The sequence below is a fragment of the Peromyscus eremicus genome, chromosome X (assembly GCF_949786415.1).
Source record: "Peromyscus eremicus chromosome X, PerEre_H2_v1, whole genome shotgun sequence".
NCBI lineage: Eukaryota > Metazoa > Chordata > Mammalia > Rodentia > Cricetidae > Peromyscus > Peromyscus eremicus.
Window position 1 is genome coordinate 11909083 of NC_081439.1, and position 21755 is coordinate 11930837.

General features: G+C 42.9%; 1 pseudogene; it reads right to left on the reverse strand.

Moving 5' to 3' along the window:
* Positions 1-9730: 9730 nt before the first annotated feature.
* LOC131899968 (protein unc-50 homolog) lies at positions 9731-10568 on the reverse strand (annotated as a pseudogene).
* Between the last annotated feature and the right edge of the window lie 11187 nt (positions 10569-21755).

A 21755-nucleotide genomic window follows, 5' to 3' on the forward strand; every position in this document is an offset into this window, starting at 1 on the left:
GGAAAAAGTTCCATGAGATGCAGAGAAGAAGGTATATTCTTTTTGTTTGGGTAAAATGTTGTATAAACATCTGTTAGGTCCATTTGGTTTATAACATCAGTTAGCTCCAGCATTTCTGTTTAGTTCTTTTCTGGATGGCTTATCTGTTGGCAAGAGTGGGGTACTGAGGTCTCCCACTCTCAGTGTGTGACTTCCGCTGTTGTAGTTGTGTCTTTTACAAACTTGGGTGCCCTTATGTTTGGGGCATAGGTGTTAAGAATTACAATGTCCTCTTGGTGAATTTTTTTTTGATGAGTATGTAGTGTTCTTCTCTATCTCTTTGGATTAGTTTTTGTTTGAAATCTATTTTGTCAGATATTAAAATGGCTACACCAGCTTGCCTCTTAGGTCCATTTGCTTGGAATATCTTTTTCTAACCCTTTACCCTGAGGTGATGTATAACCTTGATGTTGAGGTGTGTTTCTTGGATGCAGCAGAGGGATGGATCCTATTTTCATATCCAATCTGTTAGTCTGTGACTTTTTACTGTGGAACTGAGACCATTGGTGTTGAGAGATGTAAATGGCCAGTGATTGTTGATTCCTGTTGTTGTTGTTGTTGTTGTTGGTGGTGGTGGTGGTGTGTGTGTGTGTGTGTGCTTTTGCTTTCGCTAGTCTGGGATTCTTTAATCCTGGTGTTTTCTTGGATTTAGCTAACCTCCTCAGGTTGGTGTTCACTTACCTCCTAGCACCTTCTGTAGGGCTGGGTTTGTATTGTAAAGTTATGGCTTAAATTTGGTTTTTATCATGGCATGTCTTATTTTCTCCATCTATGGTGATTGGAAGTTTTGCTGGGTATAGTAGCCTGGGCTGGCATCTGTGGTCTTTTAGAGTCTGTAGCACATCTGTCCAAGTCCTGCTTTTTAGGGTCTCCATTGGGAAGTCAAGTGTAATTCTAGTAGGTCTACCTTTATATGTTACTTTGTCTTTTTCTTTTGCAGCCTTTAATATTCTTTCTTTATTCTGTACTTTTAGTGTTTTATCATATATTGAGAGGACTTTTTTTTTTTCCTGGTCCAGTCTATTTGATTTTCTATATGCTTCTTCTTCTTCTCCTCCTCTTCTTTTTTTGTTTTGTTTTTGTTTTGAGACAGGGTTTCTCTGTGTAGCCCTGGCTGTCCTGGAATTTACTCTTTAGTGAAGCTGGCCTCGAACTCATAGAGATCTGCCTGCCTCTGCCTCCTGTGTGCTGGGATTAAAGGTGTGTGCTGCCACTGCCCAGATCTGTATGCTTCTTTCCTTTGATAGACATCTTCTTTAGGTTAGGGAAATTTTCTTCTACAATTTGGTTGAAATATTTTCTGTGCCTTTGACCTGTGTTTCTTCTCCTTCCTCTATTCCTGTTATTCTTAGATTTGATCTTTTCATCATGTCCTGGATTTCCTGGGTGTTTTGTGCCAGGAGATTTTAGATTTAATATTTTCTTTGACTGAAGTATCCATTTCTTCTATCGTGTCTTCAATGTCTGAGATTCCCTCTTCCTTCTGTTGTATTCTGATGGTGACATTTGCCTCTGAGTTTCCTGTTCAAGTTCCTAAATTTTTCATTTCTAGAGTTCCCTCAGTTTGAGATTTCTTTATTGATTCCATTTCCACTTTCAGGTCTTGAATGGTCTTATTCCTTCCAACATTTCTTTGTGTTTCCATATATTTCTTTAAGGAATTTATTCATTTCCTTTTTAAGGATCTCTATCATATTCATAAAGGCTGTTTTAAGGTCTTTTTCTTATGCTTCAGCTATGTTATAATACCCTGGATTGCTGGACTCTAGCACAGCCCTAGCTGTATATATTGCCTTAGCTGTTGTTTATTGTGTTTTTATGCTGATATCTAGGCATCTGGGATGGGAAGATCATAATTCTAGATGCTGATATCTGGTATTATCTTTGTTGGGTGGGTTCTTTGGTTTCTGTTGCCCTCTCTGGTTCTTAGGAGAGTGTGGTGGCTGTGTGCCTGGTAGGTAAATCTTCTAGGGTCCTGATAGGTATGACCACTGGAGGTTCCAGGGAAAATGTGTTTCTAGGTATTGGGAGCTAGCACTGAGGAATGGGGATTGGCTCAGGGTACTGAGGGAGTTCATAAAAGGGAGGAAAGCAGGGTATTCCACTAGGATCTGCTAAGTTAGTCTCCTGGGAATGGAGGCAGAGTGAGGTAAGGCCATAGCAGCAGGTCTGCTACAGAGTTGGGAATGAGACCAGGTGATCGGACTTGGATGAATGGAGTGATAGATCAAGATCTGCAGCTGGCCTTCTTGCTTCCTGGTCAGAGTGGCCTGTGGGTTCCTAGGGAGTGCCTGCTGGAGTTGAGGGCTGGGATAAAGCAATGGGTGGCAGGAGTGAGGTTAGGGGGACCGTCTGTGTGATCCACTGGTAATGGGTGTGGGGAGGGAGAGAGGCTGTAGCAGTTTTCTGCTGCAGAGCTGGGGATGTGACAAGGGGATTGGATCTGCAGAATCAGAAAGAGAGGTGAAGCTCTGCTCCGCTGGCTGCTGGAGTGACCTGTGTTGTAATTTGTTTATTGATAGCAAATCAGTCTCTGAGACTCGATGAACTCAACTGAAGAATGTGCATAGAAAAGTAAACAGATTGTGAGCGACGGCTCAGCGGGTAAAGTGCTTGCAACACAAGCCTGAGGACCTGAGGTCCATACCTGGAGCTCATGTGAAGGTGGGAGGAGCAACCGACTCCCCAAGTTGTTTTCCGATCTCCACACATGCACTGTAACACATGTGTACCCACATATACATATTACACACACAGACAATCATAATAAATTGTTTTACAAAGAGAAATTAAAATTAAAGGGAGTGTAGACTGAGCCTTGAGTACTTATGCGTATCTTTAATCACTGTATTTTTTGTGTTTTTGTGTCCAAGAGGTCGACTCTTGTTCAGGGTAGTTATTTTCTACGTAATTTTTTTTTACCTAAAATTGACACGTAGTTGTACATATTTATGCGGTACTGTGTGGCTTTTATACATGTGTGCAATACATAATGACCAGTTCACAGTAATTAGCATGACTTTAACCTCACCATTGATTTCTTTATGTTGAATGCATCCAAAATCCCCCCTTCGAGCTATTGTGAATTGGCAACTGTTTGTTGTTAACAACACTGAACTCTCATAGCTATCTTCTTGAAAGCACCAGAATTCTTTCTTTATGCTCTTCAATTTTTGTGTGTGTGTGTGTGTGTGTGTGTGTGTGTGTGTGTGCATGTGTCAGACATCACATTCTGAAAGATGTCTCAGATTGAAAGAAAGCTCAAAACCATCAATAGAACCGACTCATATCCTTTCCTTGTTTGCTTGTCTTCTTTGTCCGATTCAAATCAGGATTTATCAAGAGCCATGGAGCCTGAATCCTTCACTGCTGCTTTCAGACACTTCTTCCCCCATTTTTATCCCTTAAACCCTCCACCTGCTTTTCGTTGCCACAGAATATATCAACTCTTTTACATTCCTGTTATTATCAATTGACCCTCAGGTACCCTTCTTGTGTCTCAAAGATTTTAGTGCACACTTACAATCCTGATGCTGGAGAGATTGAGGCAGGAGCATTATGAGTTTGAGGCCAGCTAGCTGAGCTACAATGTGAAACTCAATCTCTAAACAAACAAAAAAGAACAGAAACCCACTAAACAAACAGAAAATATTTTAGCTTCTGTCTCCAATTAATTCTGTCTTCCCCTGTTCTGATTTCAGCATAGCGTACTGATCCTTCCACAGCACTCTCTCAGTTCCTTGATATCTCTCTTCAAGTCATTTCTCAACCCATTTGCAGCTCTTGTCCTCGCCAATAGCTCTTACCCCTTTCTTACATCCTTTGAATTGAAGATTGCTGGAAAAAACCAAAAACTAGAAAAAAGTACACTCTCACTTTAAATTCGAGACCATAAAACTCAAGTGGGCACTTAATGTTGCCAGGAAATCACATAGTATTATCCTGGTCCATTTGTGCTGCTGGTTTCCTAGACAACTATTTCATACCTTCTCCTCTCTCTTCAAACCCCTAACACCTCCGCATACATCCTCATTTGCAGCCCATGACCTGTCTTCTGGTTTCAGAGAGAAAATAGAGGCAATCAGAAAACAAAGGCCACAAATTTGCGTCACCACATCTACTCACACACGGAAATCTGTGCATATACTCTCCCCTTTCTCACAGTGCTGCTTCGAGGGAGCCCGCCCTTCCACTTGTTCGTGACATTTCCTTCTGGCAATTTTCTACTAAGAAGAGAAAATCTATCTCTCTTCAGGTTCTTCTCCATTAGCTTCAATTATGTTATTGTCTCTTCCATTAAAAACGTTTTTTAAATCTTTTGAGTCATTATGTCTTCTTTCCCACTTGCCCTACATTTTTGCCCCCCCATTACAGTGAGATTTTTTGCTATACTTATCTATATTCAATATCCATAACTCCTATCTTCTTATTTTTTCTTACCTATTTATTTTGCATTATTATGAACCCACAGAAAGTTGCAGAAATAATACAGAGAAACCTTTTGTAAATTTCACTCAGGCCCTGCCAGCAGTTACCCATTCCTGGATATACTGTGATGTACTGTGATGTCAAATCTGAGAAATCAACATTGGTAATAATTCATATTCATAGTTCCATGTCATTGTATCACCTATGGAGATGTGTGTAAGCTGATGACAGCTAAAGCACAACTGTTTCTGTGCCAAAACCACCATCTTTCTCGATCCTCTTAAAGCCATGTTCTTCCTCTCCCACTGTACACCACTCCTAACCTCCGGGAACAACTAATCTGTTCTCCATTTCTGTGATTTTCTGCTGTAAAGAATGTTGCATAGGACCAGTGAAATGGTTAAGCTGGCTACCAAGAAAGCCTGATCTCCTGAGTTTGATCCCTGGACTCCACGTAAAGGTAGAAGGAGGGCGCCTGGCGGTGGCGCACGCCTTTGATCCCAGCACTCGGGAGGCAGTGGCAGGTGGATCTCTGTGAGTTCGAGGCCAGCCTGGTCTACAGAGTGAGTTCCAGGACAGCCAGAGCTGTTACACAGAGACAGACAGACAAACAAACAAACAAACAAAGGTAGAAGGAAGGAACCGACTCCTCTGACATCACATTCTTGCTATGGTATGTGCTCATACATAGTGTACACACACACATAGATGCTAAAAATAAATAAAAAGAAAACTATACATTTAAAAATGTTCTACAAATGAAATACTACAATAAAGTAACCTAGTTAAATTATATTTTAAATTTTATTTTATGCTGGTGCTGGAGAGATGGCTCAATGGTTAAGAGCACCAGCAGTTCTTCCAAAGAAGCCCAGTTGAGCAGGGTTCAATTCCCAGTACCCACATGATGATAACTCACAACTCTCTAACTCCAGTTCAGACACTCTCATACATGTAAGGAAAACACCAATGTACATAAAAAGTTAATGAAATAAAAGTTAGACAATCCACAGGCCCAGACTAGGTAACACGGGGGACACACCCAGATCTCCCTAGGAAGGGGAAATAGAAGGGCTTTTCGTGAGCAGACTGAGAGCAGGTGGGGATGAGAACATGAGCAATCAGGCTATGGGGGCAGGGAGACTCTGAGGGGGACTGCTGGCCGGGGGGGGGGGGCCCATTTCACAGTTGGGCAGAAGCCTGGAGCAGGGTAATTTCCCAGAAGTCTATGGGAGAGGACCCCAGCTAAGACTAGCAATAGCTGATAAGCAACCTGAACTGGCTCTCTCCTGTAACCAGATTGGTGCCTGGCCCAACTGTCATCAGAGAATCATCACTCAGCAACTGATGGAAACAGATGCAGAGACCCACAACCAAACATTAGGCGGTGTTTGGGAATCCTGTGGAAGAGGAAGAGAAAGAGGAGGAGGAGGAGGAAGAGGAGGAGGAGGAGGAGGAGGAAGAGGAGGAGGAGGAGGAAGAGGAGGAGGAGGAGGAAGAGGAGGAGGAGGAGGAGGAAGAGGAGGAGGAGGAAGGAGTGTAGGAGCCAGAGGGGTCAAGGACACCACAGGAAGGTTCACACAATCAAGTGACCTGGGCTCATAGGGGCTCACAGAGACTGAACCGACAATCAGGGAGCCTGCATGAGACTGACCTAGACACCCTGCCTATATGTTACAGTTGTATAGCTTGGTCCTCTTGTGAGACTCCTAACAGCAGGAACAGGGGTTGTCTGTGACTCTTTTACTGGCTTTTGGGACCCTGCTCTTTAGACTGGGTCACCTTGCCCAGCCTTAACACATGGGGAGGTGCTTAGTCTTACAGCAACTTGATATGCCATGTTTTGTTGATACTCATGGGAGATGGAAGAGGAGAGGATTGGGGGCGGGTGGTAGGGAGGGGAATGGGGGAGAGGGACTGGGAGAAGAGGATGTGGAGGGGGGGAGGCTATGGCTGGGATGTAAAATAAATAGATGAGTAAAAAATCATTATATAAACACATTAACTTGTCAAAGCAAGAAAAAACTCTAAAAGAAGAGAAAAACATTTTATGCATTTGAATGTTTTTCCTACATGTATATGACATCTGTGCAGTGCCCATGGAGGCCGGAAGAAGGCAGCACATCCTCTGAACTGGAGTTACAGACGGTTGCTAGCTGTCATGTAGGTGCTGTATAAAATGCTCTTAAATTTTCATTCAATGTATTTTGATTATATTCATCCGCTCTATCCTAACTCCTCCCAGATCCTCCTCCACCTCCTTCCCTACCCAACTGTATATTCTCTCTCTCTTTGTCTCTGTCTCCTCTCTCCTTGTCTCTTTCTCTGTCTCTGTCTTTGTCTGTCTGTCTCTCTGTCACTTGCTTTCTTACTCAGTCTTTCTCTCTCATCCTCACTCTTAAACCCATGAAATCTAGTTTGTGTTGGCTGGCTACTCGTGGGTGTGTGACTTGCCCTGGAGTGTGGTCTATCTACCAGGGTCCACCTAGAGAAAACCGTCCCTCTCTCAACAGTAATAAAATGCCAATGGGGTGGGCTTCATGTCTATCTCCCTTCCTTCATGCTGGGTTTTGTCTCAGTAGAGCTTATGCAGGTCTTGGAAAACCCTATTTCCTTGAGCTCATTTACCACCTCTGGATCTTAGACTCTTTCCACGTATATCCCTGAACCTCGAGGAGAGGGGTGTGATATAGAGATCCCATTTAAGGCTGCGCATTTTGAAGTCTGTTTCTGCACATTGATCAGTTATGGGTGTCTGTGTTAAGTGCCATCGTTTGTAAGGAGAAGTGTCTTTGATGAGGTCTGAGTGATGCCCTGTTGTTGATCAAATATATTTTTTCAACTTCACGTATTCTTTCCTCCTCTCCTTGTATGTCTAGCATAAGAATGCTGGATCTCTTGACAGCATTTCACGAGTTGCGGAGTCTCTCTTCAGTTTTTCAGGTCTCTTTACTTGTTGTTCAAGCTGCATAGCTTCTACTGCTCTGTCTTCTAATTCAGCCCATGTTTCCTCCAGATTCTCCATTGTGCTCTTGAGCCAATTCAATGGGATTGGAAACTTTGCAATATTGTATATTTTGTTTCTAAAATTTCCGTTTTGTTCTTCTCCTTTACATAATTTATTCCTTTGCTAAAAATTCTACTTTTTTATTCATTTTGAATCTGTTTACGATTACAGTTTGAAGCATTTTTTTTTTATTGAGCACTTCAAAATCCTCTTAAATGTTGTTTCAACGTCTGTGCCACATGGACCTTAGTGTTTGGTGAGTGGTTTTTGTTTTGTTTTGTTTTTTTTTTTATTCTCCTGGAATGTCTTAGGGCTCAGTTCTTTCCTCCCTCTCCTTGTTCCTTTGCCCGTTTTATCTTGTCTTGTGATTTAAATGGCATCTACTGTCAAACAAATGGTTAAAGAACACTACATTCTGACCGCTTCCCCCTGCACATCTACTTCCTGTGCAAACCCCTGTTTCTCCGGCTGCAAACTCTGGACATTCTTGCTTTCTTGTCTAAATCATCAGCAAATCCCGATCGTGCAACCTTGGACGAAAATGCACACACACTCTGACCACCTCTTATCACCTCATTGCAATCACCTTGACCCAAGCTTCCGTTATCTCTTGCCCGGGTTGCTCAAATCACCTCCTGATGTGTGTTTCTTCTTCCACCTTTGCCCTCTGTTGTAACTTAGTAGCGAGAGAGAGAGAGAGAGAGAGAGAGAGAGAGAGAGAGAGAGAGAGCGAGCGAGAGAGAGAGAGCGCAAACCCTGTTGTTGCTTTTTCTACCTGGCTCCCCCATGCCTCTGAAGCCATGAACGGAATAGGAACAGTAGTCAAAATCTTAACTTGGCCGGACAGGGGCTGGGCCACTGTTAGTTCTCTGACCTCAATACCAACCTGTCTCACCTGCTCACTGTTTCCACCATATCTTTGGTTCCGGTTCCTGCCAGGCAGGCGGCCATCTGACCACCTTCCCACTTGCTCTTCCGTTACCTGAACTATTAGGCCCTTCCTCCAGGCACTGCCATGGCCCTCTCTCACTTCTTTCAAATTCTTTCTCAACTGTCTCCTCTCAAGATCTGCTCTTGTTACTCTATTTTAGGTTGCAACCTTCCTGATTCCTCTTTATACCTCTAGAGAGCTATTTCTTCCACAGCACTTGCTTCCCTGTATAGCAATACAGTTCTTATTTATCTCCCCATCATTTGTCTTCGCGTCCATCCCTCTTCTGATGTATATCATACGGCATACGATAAGTACTCAGTGCACTCATTTTATAAATAACTGACTGTACCGCCTTAAGACGGATGTAGTGTTCCAGTCCTTCTGTGCAGCAATTATTTTAACCTCTGTGGGCTTGAGGCCTTGAAGTTTCACTTTAAATTTCCGTTCTTTCAACCTCCACTATATTTTAAAGCGCATTTGTCTATTCCCGTGTAGGCAGATTCTAGAGGTTAACAGTAATGGACTAACAATAACAAAAATCAGAACACATTCTTATTAAATTATTATCGAGCTTAGGAAAACTAGATAAGGTAATGATTTACTGAATCACTATTCTGTGTATTCTAGAGCTGCTTAAAATTACTGCAAAAATATGTTAAAATGAGATAATCAGGACAAGGAAAAATACAGACATAAAAACTAAATGGAACTAGAGGAGAGGTGTCTTAGTCAGTGTTCCATTGCTGTGAAGAGACACCATGACCACGGCAACTCTTATAAGAGAAAGCATTTAATTGGGCTATCTTACAGCTTCTGAGGCTTAGTCCATTATCAGCATGGCGGGGAGCATGGCGGCACACAGGCTGGAGCAGTAGCTGAGAACTACATTTTGACACTCAGCAGTTATTTCTAACCAGAGAAATCACTTATTTGTGTCCCTTGACTCCTTCTTCCGACAAATCAGAATGAAAAAATGTCTCTTCTTACCTCTGAAGGTGGAGTGAGGATAGGAAGAAAGAGATGTGAAAACGCCATGAGAGTAATGTTAAAGCCGACATTTAGCCTTGGGATTTACTGAATCCCCATGGTGATCTGGCCACCATGGTAATGAAATTACAAATGAAAAACTTCATTTTATTCATTCATTCATTCATTCATTCATTCATTCATTCATTTTTTTGCTTTAGTTTAAAAATATTTATTAGAAATGTATATTTAATTAGTTTTAAGGAATGGTCTAGACAATAGTGTTAGTATCACATCAAATATGTAAACTTGGTATCTACAAAGACAATTTGCAGACTTTACAAGAACTTGTCCCTTCCCCAACACCTGACAGTTGAGCTCCACTGCTGCGGTCACTTTTCATTTCACGCTGTACTTGTAGAAGGAACACAGCGTGTGGGTAAATTTCCAGCCCAGGGCCAGCGACAGTCCATACGGCACAACCAGAGGTGCAAATGGATAGAGCAGGATTACTGTATTTTTTCAAAAATGGCAGTGCACTGTATCCCAAGAAGGCTACATAGATATAATAGCCAACTACAATCAACCATAAGGTATTTCCAACTAAATACCCAATAAACGTATCTGTGAGGATAACATGGTTGATGAAAAAGAGCTGGATAAAATGCGAAATGACTGAGAGCAGGTAAAATGCATTCAGATGTACATCAAAGGTGTACCCCCACTCCACATCGTAGTCTCTGCTCTGGCGTTTCACTAGATACTTTTTGGAGATGAACCACATTAAACTTGATATCAGAAGGCCAACACCTACACAATCTATGACTACAACCCACAGGAGCGGCTTTATTGTCTCAAAAATTCCATACCAAGCATAAAGCCAAATCCTGTGGTGGACACACAGAGCCAGACACTTAAGAGGACCAAGAAAGCAGGGTCATCTCTGGCCCACTGATCCTTTGTTTGCTTCCAAAAGCAATGTTTCTATAAACCCTCTGTGGGGAAGTGAATAGGTAGAGCATCTGCCATGAGGCAAACTCAAAGTCCATCTGCCGAAATCGAAAAAGCCTTCTGAGGTACTTGGAGCGTTTTGCTCCAGCTGTGTGTCTCGCTGCATCCCTGGAATTCAAGACTCCGTTCCCTTGCATTGAGGAACCCACTGAAGTACTTGGTAGCATCTTTCTGGAGGCCCGTGCTGCCTCGCCCTGAGCCCAGGATTACCGCCACCTTCGCCGGGCTACTTCTCATTCGTTTATTTTTATGTGTATAAGTGCGGGCATTCGTGGGCCACAGTGGAAGTGTGGAGGTTGTTGAACAAATTGCTGGAGTTGGATCTTTCCTTCCACAGTGTGGGTCTGGGGATGGGACTCAGGCTGTTAGGTTTGATGCTTTACCCGCTGAAACATTTCACCTACCATTGGATGAATATTTGACACTGCAAGATGGAGAGCATCTTCAACATTTTTCAGGGTTTGTAGATATTTTGATTTATGTAAGTCAAATGGTTGCACATAAATTTGTAGTACAAAATGGCAGAAGTATGTGTAGGGTCATTTTAGAACTTATTGGAAATTTTGTCTTAATCGAAAGCCAAGATTTATTTAACAATTTTTATGCAACTCCAACAGCCACTTTGAAAATCAAGCATTCCAACACAGGACATCTTACATGCTAAGAAATTGTTGCAGAAAAGTATTAAAAGTCGAATTTTTTTTTTGGGGGGGATAGAGTCTTATGTAGCCCAGGCTCATTTTGAAGTTTCTATGTAGTCAAGGATGACCTTGATTCTTATTGTCCTGCCTCCACCCCTGGAATGCTGGCACTACAGGCATGAGTCATCATACCCAGTTTATGGAGTGCTAGGGATCAAACCCAGGTCTTTGTGTGTGCTACCAACTAAACTACATCATCCATGGCCCTAAAAGTCTTTGTTTTCTGTAATCAATTTTTTTTTGTGTGTGTAAGAGCAGCAAGCAGTTAAAAGAAAGAAAGAAAGAAAGAAAAAAGAACACTGAAATTTATAACCTAAAATACTTCAAATCCGAGCCCAGGTATCTTTTGGCATTGCATAGCTTGACGGCATGTGCAGTGCAAAATGAGCAGGTTGTGCACTCGGAACCGAGGCTACTGTGAGAGCATGTAGTACAACACAAGTTAGTACCGCTAGAAAGACCCCTGACCCATTCTTTGATTGATTTCAATTAATTAATTAAATTTTGTTTGTTGCACATTCAGCAACCCACTATTGCCAAAGTTTTTGTTATCTTCACATTCAGTTATGTGAGCCCACATAAAGTTGTGAGCAACGGTTTAAGAAGCTGGGAGCTTTTATTCTGTCCCATTTTTCTAGAACTCACCTTGACATTTCTTGAGCGTTCTAGATATTTTGCTTTAAAACTAATATCCCAGCTGGTCCAGTGCATAATTAGCATGTGCAAGACTCTGGGTTCAACCTCTAGCCCCACAAAATAAAGACAAAAATGTTGTTGGGGGATAGCACACTTGGTGAACGAGAGGAAACTATATGACAAATAAAAACAGTACGAGACGCCTTCAGGCTTTGCTTTACGCAGCCAAATAGTCACCCACCTACGTCAGCCTTGACTTCCAGTGCTATTTGAAGGTGAAAGAAGTCCATGTTGGCATGACGATGGTTCAGAAGACACAGTAATGCATTTTTTTGTAGTGTGAACACTCTAGTGCTACCTATATAGACAATTTCACTATATAGACAATTTTGTTGTATTATTTCTTTACAATTAACTTTTAAAATATTTTAATTCTTTCAGAACTTCATACCGTATATTTTGATCATATTCACCTCTACTCCTCCTCCCCCTAACTCCTTCCTGATCCACCCCACCTCCATACCTCCCCAACTTTGTGCCTTAAAAAAAAGTATTAACCCATTGAGTCCAATGTGTTCTGCCCATACACTCACAGATGTGGAGTGGTCCTGGAGTTGACCTACCAGGAGCTACGTCCTTAAAGAAAATTGACTGTCCCTTCCTCAGAAACCATCAATTGACCCTAGCACCTCAGTTAGGGGTGGGGCCTTTGGAAGCCGGTCCTGCTTCCTGCTGGAATGTTGAAGGGCTTGATTATGCGGACAACCACAGTGGCCCTGAGTTCCGGAGTGCAGTGGGCCTGTCCAGAGCACACTGCTTTACTCTGGCCTTCCCCAACCTCTTTCTGGCTCTTACAATCTTTCTGCCCCCTTTTTCTACATGATTCCTGAGCCTCGACGTGTGTGAAGGGTGTGTGTGTGTGTGTGTGTGTGTGTGTGTGTGTGTGTGTGTGTGATAGACGTCTCCTTTGTGTCTGAGCCTTCCACTCCCTGCCGTTTATTTTCTGCACTTGGACCAGTTGTGAGTTTCTGTATAAACACTGTCCACTGCACAAAGAAATTCCCTGATGAACAGTGAGAGCTATGCTACTCTATGGGCAGAGAGATGCTTTTGTAGGCAGTTAGATACTATGTCCATTTATCAGAATAAAAGTAGTAGGTTTACTGTGTACTCCAGGCTGGTCTGGAACTCATGATCTTCCTGATTTAGTCTGCAAAGGAGTGGGATTACAGGAATGAATCACCACATCCCGCCCAGAATCTATATCTTTTGAGGAAACTGTTAACTTTGCTTCATTAGCACCACAATTTAATTTCTTTGCTTGGAAAGATAGACATTTCTATTCCCCTACAATTAGTTCCTCTTAAATCTGGGAACCTTAATCAAAGAATCTTAATCATAACTGCCACCACCACCATCATCATTATTTTCATCAATTAGTACTAGGTAACGTTTATTGAGTGCTTAATGTATTATAAATGTTCCACATTATTAATACAATTAAACATAACATACCATTTTACCATTAAGAAACCTGAGGAGTGAAACTTGGTAACTCAAAAACAAAGGGACAACAGTTTATAGGTGTCTAAGGCCCGGTTGGTTTTGAGCCCACGTGTTCTGACTTCAGGGCCCGCTGTCATGGCTGTTTTTCTTTTTCCAATTCAGAAAAGATGAAGCGTGTGTGTGTGTGTGTGTGTGTGTGTGTGTGTGTGTGTGTGTGTGTGTGTGGTGTGTGTGTGGCGTGTGCGTGTGCGTGTGCGTGTGCGTGTGTGTGTGTGTGTGTGTGTGTGTGTGTGGTGTTTAAATGTTGGAGCCTCCAAGCTGTTGGCGGTCAGTGGTGACACCAAGTGGTCATCTTTATGTATTACAGCCCCTTCATAATTTTTTTTTTAATAGATCCCCATCTCAAATAATCCTACATTTCAAGCAAAGTCAGTATACTCATTCTGCAGAGGCAGATTTGAGTTCTTGGCTTTGAGAAATAAATTTGCTTCCATTAGCCTACCCTTTTTCATACCTTAATCAGAGGAAATTTTTTTTTTGACAAAGTTATCTGTATTTTGGACCTCCTACTTCTGCCAGAATAATTCCCTGGATTTGTTTTTGTTTTTGTTTTTTGTTTTTGCTCCTTCAACTCATAGTTCTCAGGGGGAGGGGCTTTCTGATCAAGTATAGAGCTACACACAAAGCCTATCCGGACACAACATTTCATCTCTACTCCGTGGTTCCCAAGGATGCAGAACAACGGGTTCACTTCACAGTCCAGATCCACACCCAATGATGATCCTGTGACAGTCCTACCTTGTTTTGAGCTCATCAAAACATGGTTTCTTTGGAAATTCCCCTAAAGTTCACTCTTCTCCCAAATCTTCTCATGATCCCCTCTTTTTTACTGGTGAGATGACCGTGCCATGGTTTTCCCTCTGTGTGGTGTTTTTATTAAAATTAGTCAAAAGTTGACTGTGTTAGAGTATGGGTTCATCTCTGGAGGCTTTGCATGGCTCAGATACAGGTTTTATATGTCCAGTTCCTTAGCTTGTCCACAGTAGGCATTCAAAATTCACTGCACATAAACCGTCTTACCCAGCACTGGACCCTGCATGGCATGATCTGCCAGGCAACATGTGCCTACTGGTGCAGTAGTGGCACTCATGGGATTGGCCAACTGACCACTTTCTGACTGAATTGGAAGTCTGCACCGCAGGAGGGATTTTATGCCTGATATCGAAACCCTGCTCATAATGCCATGTCTGGGGAGGCCATAGGTCCTTGGATAGAATCTGCTATTTTTATTTGGCTAAATTATTGCCTTCTAAATATTAGTGTTTATAGTTATAGATCTGGGCTGCTCTCAGCCTTGGTCAGAGGAACTTCTTTTTGCAGTGGGCAGTTGTCAATACAGAGACTCATAACTGGTCAAAGGTCTAGGAAGAGACTGAGTGCTCAGCCTTAAAACTAAATGACATAATCCTCAACTCCCACCCCTAACTAGGGCCAAAAATGTAGGAGCTAGAGGATGGAGAGGAGTGTTGTGAAGAACTGTCTTCTCTCCACAAGGCAATTGTACTCATGAACAAGATCAAGCCGCCAAAGTTCCCACATAGATGGGAGAGATGATCCCCATGCTCTACACCTTACTGAGATGCCGGGGATGCTGTTGGCAGCTGGTAGCTTCCATGGAGAGAGAATCACTCTTCTTTGAGGGTATGGTCTCTGGCAGATTTCTCCTGGTCTGGTGGATGGCCCCACACTGATGCTCATATGGGCAACACTAATTGGATTTATTGGGTTATAAAAAAGAAGATACGAAATTAGGAGGGGAGGTGTTGAGAAAAATATGGGAAGAGTTGGAGTGGCAAATGGGAGTGTATAGGATTATAGTTTATTGTATTCATGTATGAACTTCTAAAGGGAAAAAAAATGAAAAGGCCTGGTGTGGTGGCACAGGTCTACAATCACAGCACTTGGGAGGCAGAAGCAGGCAAATCTGTGATCTCAAGGTCAGTCTAGTCTACATAGAGAGTTTCAGGCTAGCCAAGACTAAAGAGTAAGGTGCTGTTGCAAGAAAATTGAAAAAAAAAATATTGCTTACTGTATTGGATTCTGAATTTGAGTACTTGGGTTCCAGGTAGATTACTTGTGTTGATGATATGGATTCCAGTCTTAGTTCTTCCAATAAATTAATTAGCTGCACTGTATTTGTCTGGCCTGTTCATTCTTTTAAAAAATGAGAATAAGATGGGCGACGGTGGCACACGCCTTTAATCCCAGCACTCAGGAGGCAGAGGCAGGTGGATCTTTGTGAGTTCAAGGCCATTCTGGTCTACAGAGTGAGTTCCAGGACAAGCAGGAACAACCAGAGAAATCCGTCTCGAAAAACGGGAAAAAATAAAAATAAAAAACAAAACAAAAAAATGAGAATATTATATTTCTTCTAATTGTTTGGAATGGCTTTGGAGACAGAGAGATCTTAGTTGGAATCTGAGATTTCATTTTGTGTTTTGTTTGTTTTTGAGACAGTGTCTTGTAGCATAGGCTGCCTTCAAACTTGATATGTAGCCTAGGATCATTTTGAACTTCCAATTCTCCTGCCTTCAAATCTCTGAGTGCTGGGATTACAAGTATGTGTCACCTTGAGATTTAGCTTGGTAATGATTAAATTGGAGATAATACCGATGACTAACTGCAACATAGAATTTACTGTATTGGCTTAAATTGGCTGCTGGAAGCATCACTATATTTGATCACTATTCTTATTGCTACTACAGTGTGAGATTGAAAGGCTATATAACCTTTCTGTGCCTCTGTATTTTTACGAGTGAAAATGGATAAATAATGATACACGCCTCATGGATTCTCGTGAGCATTAAATGCAATGAATAAAGCGTAGGAGTTAGAACAATGCCTGGCCTATAGGAGGCTTAAATATGTGGTCTGATGTTATTAGTATTATATTTCTACCATTATGCCGTGGGCAAGACGCTCAGGATAAACAGTTTGTTCTAAAGACAAAAGCAAAACCAAGGTAGGCAATCTGCAAACAATGAAACCGAGTGGAGCATTGCTTTTTCCGAACGCAACCGACACGCCCAGCACTTGGGTTGGATCCGCCCAGTCCTCATTAAATATGGCTGCAAGCCTGCCTACCCTATTGCGGTTGCGCATATTGAAACTCCTCCCAGCAGCAGCTTCTTGGCCGCGGTTTTCCCCGGGCTGGGCCGAGGTGCCTGGAGAGGGGACTTCGTGGCGCGCATGCGCAGACGCCGTCTGGGCAGAGCTGATACTCCGAGGCGCCTGTCACATGAGCTGCACTCCCGCTCCGCTCCCCCTCCTCCCGGCTGGGCTGTGTGAATGAAGCTCTGCTGGCTACGTGGGGCGCTAGCTCTACTCGCTGTGTGGAACGCCAGAGCCGACTGAGCGCGCTGCCCACCGCCTGTGGACACGGGCTCCGCCGCGCCGGACCTCGGTGACAGGTAAAGGCAAATGGGCTTCCCTTTCCCAACAGGTCCTTCCCCGGCCACCGGCCGCCAGCCCACTCGATGAGCCCCCTGCTACAGCGAGCTAGGGAGAGCGCTCGCCTGCCACCACGATCTCCGGAGCTGGCGTCCCCTGTCTGGCTGCCACTGAAGGAGGTGGACGGGCTGGTTCCAGCCAGTGTGGGGCGGCATCTCAATGGGAGCCCAACCCTGTTCTCCGAGCAGGGTCCCCCAGGCTGCCCGAAGTTTCCTTGCCAAAGGGCGCCAAGCCCGCCCAGCTTTGAAATCGGGGAGCTTGACTGCCCACGTCGCCTCTCCAGAGGACAGGACTAGGGCGGCGTTCACTGGGAAAGCGTGCAGCTGAGGCCGGGTTCTGCTCGCTCCTGCTTTGGATCCGCCACGGGTTTCGCGTGGGTCTTAGTGAAGTCCAATCCAGACGGTCTGGGCAAAGAAGTTGGTGTGCATTTTCCCTTTTGCCGCCCAACGCGCATAGCTGCTGCTTCCCAGGCGTTGGAGCCCTGCGCTCCAGTGCCTTTACCAGTAATGGAAAGAAAGCTTTAGTTTGAAACTTTGACGCACTTTTTACCTTTATGAACGTTTCAGAACCAATCTGTTGCCTGGAGTTGGACGTGAGTCCGTGTGATAACGTCAGTGGAAGCTGCACCGAGTAAATGAGGGAAACCCAGAAGTCGAAGCATTAAAAACCAGTGAGACTGTGCTTTACACATACTTCATAAATGTATTAGTAATTTCTCGGGTTGAATTTCAGAGCTGTTCCATTTCCCCTTGTCCCACAAGGCGCTGATCAGTACTTCTTAACTGTGAGCAAAATAGGAGAAGGGTAGAAAAAACAAACTCAAACTCTGCCATGTTCCAGATAAGTCATGGGAGCGCTTTTTCCTGGTGAATTCATCCTTGGAGTCGAAGTTTCTTAAGCTCTCTTTTTCTTGGACTTCAGGAGCCTTTCCTCATCCAAAGCCCGGTCTTTGTTGGCGTTTTGAGGACTGGCGCACACACGAACCTTTTTGTTCTTTACAGAAAAAGAGGTCATTAAAGAGGGCCAACATGCTTCTCAAACTAGTATTAGCCCTTAGCTTTTCCACTTCAGAGTTGCACGTATTGCTTGTGTAAAAGCGATGGAAATAGAAATTCGCCTCCATGCTCACCAGGCCAAAAGAGTGAGGGTTGTTTTTTTTTTTTTTTTTTGAAAAAATGCAGATTAGCTTTTATGCTCAATGGGGAAAATAAATTATTAAAACTTGTTTAAATGGACAAAGTTTTATATATTAAACTTCCAAACCAAACTAAGAGCAGCGATCACACCCTTTAGTTTTTCCTTCGATTCCTAGCTCCTTTCATGTACTTGGAAACAGTATTGTCTTAAGACTGAATTTGAAGATTAAAATTTTCGTCGTACTGTTTTGTGTGTGTGTGTGAGTAGCGGGGTGGGGTGGGCGCAGCTTTCTGTAGTTAGTTCTTTCTTTCCATCTTTCCTCGCGTTCCAGGGATCGAACTCAGGCTTGGACGGCAAGCTCTTTTATCCCTGATGAGCCTTCTCATCAGCCCTGGATTTGAAAACTGAACACTGAGCGGCAGCTAAATTAATGTGATTGTACTTAAATTCATGTTCTGGTTGTATATTTTATCTTTGATTCATCCCCTCATGATACAGGCAGTATAATGTGTTCACTAGAGGAGCTTTGCAAAGTGCGAAAGAACAAAATAACCTGGACAGGAAGAAGACCCACATCCCAAAGGGTGTCATCATTTCTTACTCTATCTATTCTGCTCCTTTTCTTTCCTCTGCTGGATCTATTTTAAACTTTATTCACCGAATCTGCTCTCTTTTCTATGGATTTCTTCATGTAACACGGAATACTTCAGGGGCAGAGGAAGAATTCATTCACCAGAGTGTGGAACTTTAAGATAGGAAACACACAATGGTTATCTCAATCAAGCACTACTCATCCCCATTTACTGAAGCCCCAGTGATTCATACAGAATCCTGCAGCAGTGAGTGGCAATCTTAACTGATGGTCTAGCTCCACTCTTGCAGCACAGTACCCCGCTGCTGCAGAGGGGAAACTCGACACTGCTTGTGTATGCTATCTCTGAAAGAGAGGTTCCGAGAGGGGCAGGAGGTCATCTTTAAGAATTTGAAATGCTTTGTTTTCTTTTCAGATTTTCATTTTTCTCTTTGCATTTTCAGGTTTGGGGCCTTAGAATCGTGCAGAACGCAGAACCACACAGTTGCGTTTCCATCTACGCCCTCCTCTAAGTCCCCCTTCAAAACTGGGGGCCTCTGGAAAGCTCTGAGCCTGTGACCCCAGCCTGGGAGAAGATAGGTACAAGATGGCCATGTGGCATGGTAAGAAATTAGCACTTATCCCTCTAACTGGTTTTTCCTCCTGCTGTCTTCCACCCCCACCCAACCCCCAGAGCCAGTGCCTGGCAGCCAGCTGTTTCTTTAATTTAACCCTTTCTTTGCGAGGACACTGCATATTCATTTAAGAGAAGCTGTTGTCAGCTAGAAGTTCAAATGATTTTCAAGTGGATGTGAATGAGGAATTAGACAAATGTTGTGCCAGAAACATTTAAAAGACCTTCCTTCACTTGGCACATGTGTTCCCGGGGATTATATGTGAGGAGATGAATTTTTTTTCCTATTTGTGCTTTTCATTTGTTTCAAGCAAATTTGGATTGTAACATGCTCGAAAGGAGGGGAGACACACTTTGCTGCCTCTCAAGCTTCCTGTTCTCAATGAAGACTTTCTTGGGGTTTTGGCAGTTGAAAAGACTCATTGAATGTTACATTTAGATTTGGGTGCTAGAAAGAAAACACTCATTTTAATATTATGAACCCGAGAGCCAAGCTCAACAATATTTTGGTTGGTAAATTACATCTCTTGTTGTGAGTTTCTATCACATGCAAAGTTGTTATTTTTAGTGAGGTTGGGCATTGCTCTTCAGGATGGTATCAGAATTTTCATCGGAATCTTATAATCACCACAGAAGAAGTGTGGGTTTAAGAAATGATTGACAAAAACTACTGAACTGTGTCTGTGACCCACCAAAGGTTCAGGGCCACTTACATGGAATAGAGTAAAATTGCTTCAATATCTATGAATATTCAAAAGCTAGATTTGTCTGTGGTTTAATGAATTTAAAAAAATGTTCTGTTGTGTTTTATGATTAAAAACATGTACATACATGAATGTAACAGTTTTGATATACACAGATTGTCAATTTAAAAATATTTGTGAAATGTGATTTGCCTTGTATGCTGGCTTTGATGGGTATTTATCACAAACAGTTTAGGGCCAATGACATGGTTCAGTGAGTAAAGGTGATTGTCACCAAGCCAGACAACTTGAGTTCTATCCCTGAGATCCACATGATGGAAGGAGAGAACAGACTCTCATAAATTGCCCTCTGACCTCCACATGTATGTCATGTGTTGTATGTGTGTGTGCTTGCATGCATGTGCCTGTGTGTGTATGCATGCAGTTAAATCTGAGAAATTCTTTTCATTCAACAAGCAGAACAGAGCGAGGAGTAAAGCGCAGAAGCTTGGAGCATTCCTCGGGATCTGGGAAAGACAGACTTATGAATAAACTGTGCCACATTAAGTAAATATTACCACAGGGAGAGGTGTAAAATGAGATGCAAGCCTAGAGAAAAAGCATGGTGAACTTTGAGGTTTGAGCTGCTCTAAAACTGAGTAGGAGTTGGCCATATGGCTGCATGAGAGAACTGCGTTCTAGCCAGACAGAGTGGCACTGTTCAGGAACTTCAGCTTGCTTTGTTTGCCTGCTATGAGATGAAGCAAGGAAGGTGGTTGGAGGCCAGACAAGAAAGAACCTTATATGTTCTAGGAAGGCTTTTACACTTTATCCTGGAGACAAAGATTCTAAACAGGGAAGTAACACAAGCAGATTTGGTTGTAGAAAGATTACTTTGGCAGCCACGCTGAGATGAGGTGTTGCCGGAGATAGTGAAAAGCCTGGACTCACTGAGGAGAAGTTTTCCGAAAGAGTGGCTTAGGAGAAAGATAGTGAGCTCTGAGAAGAGAAGCAAGGAAGGTTGGAAAGAGTACTTCGAGTTCCAGAACGTTTCGCGGCTGGACTTAGCAAGAACTGAGCCTGGACAAACAGCCAGCTTGGGCATGGGAGTCAGTCGTGCCGTCGTTCTGTGAGATGAGAAACAGGAGAGGTGGCTGAAGGGGGTGATGGAAGCTAGTGTACTAAACTTTTGACCTGCCGCCTTCCTTTTGATTCCTTTGGGCTGTCGGGTTGATGGTTCAAAGGCATTTTTGAAAAAGTATAGAGCCTGGAGTATGTGCGGGAGGGCATCTACTTTTGTTCCCGGGGATACATATAAAGTTTGTAGTCTTCCTCTACATTTGTGCAGATGTCTTTAGTTGTTAATGATGTATTATTTGACCGTAAAATATTGTAATGTTTAATGACTAACAATTATTAGTAAATAAATCAAATGCCGTATTTTCTTAGTACCATATCTTATGAGCTTAGGCTCTGACATATGATCTGCTTAACTTTACATCGACTGAACACTCATTTTGTTAAGAGGGAAGGGGTCTACAGAATTTAGCATTCAGGATCACCACAGTTTATTGGCTAGTTTGGCAACTTTTGAAGGAAAAATGATAGTTACAGGTTAGCCATGTGCGTCTAGATTGAACTCCTGGCTTTGTTACTTGATAGCTGTGAGGCTTTGGGCAATTTATTTAAACCCTCTGTGACTCAGTGTCCTCCTTTGTAAGATGAGAATGAGAATAGAGCTTACTATATAAGGTTGTGAAGATGAATTGAGTTATGCAAAACACCTAAACCTAGTACTGTAGAAATGTGTGCCTATGTTATAATCATGAGACACTTAGAATACCATTTAGTGTGTAAAAGTAGTCATAATTCAGTAATAGCTACTACTCCTACGATTACTCCCGTCACTATTGTTTTACTTTAGTTTGGATGGGACAGGAGCCCCATTCTGTAGAGGTAATTTCAGGTTGTCTCTGGAAGCCCTGCCATGGA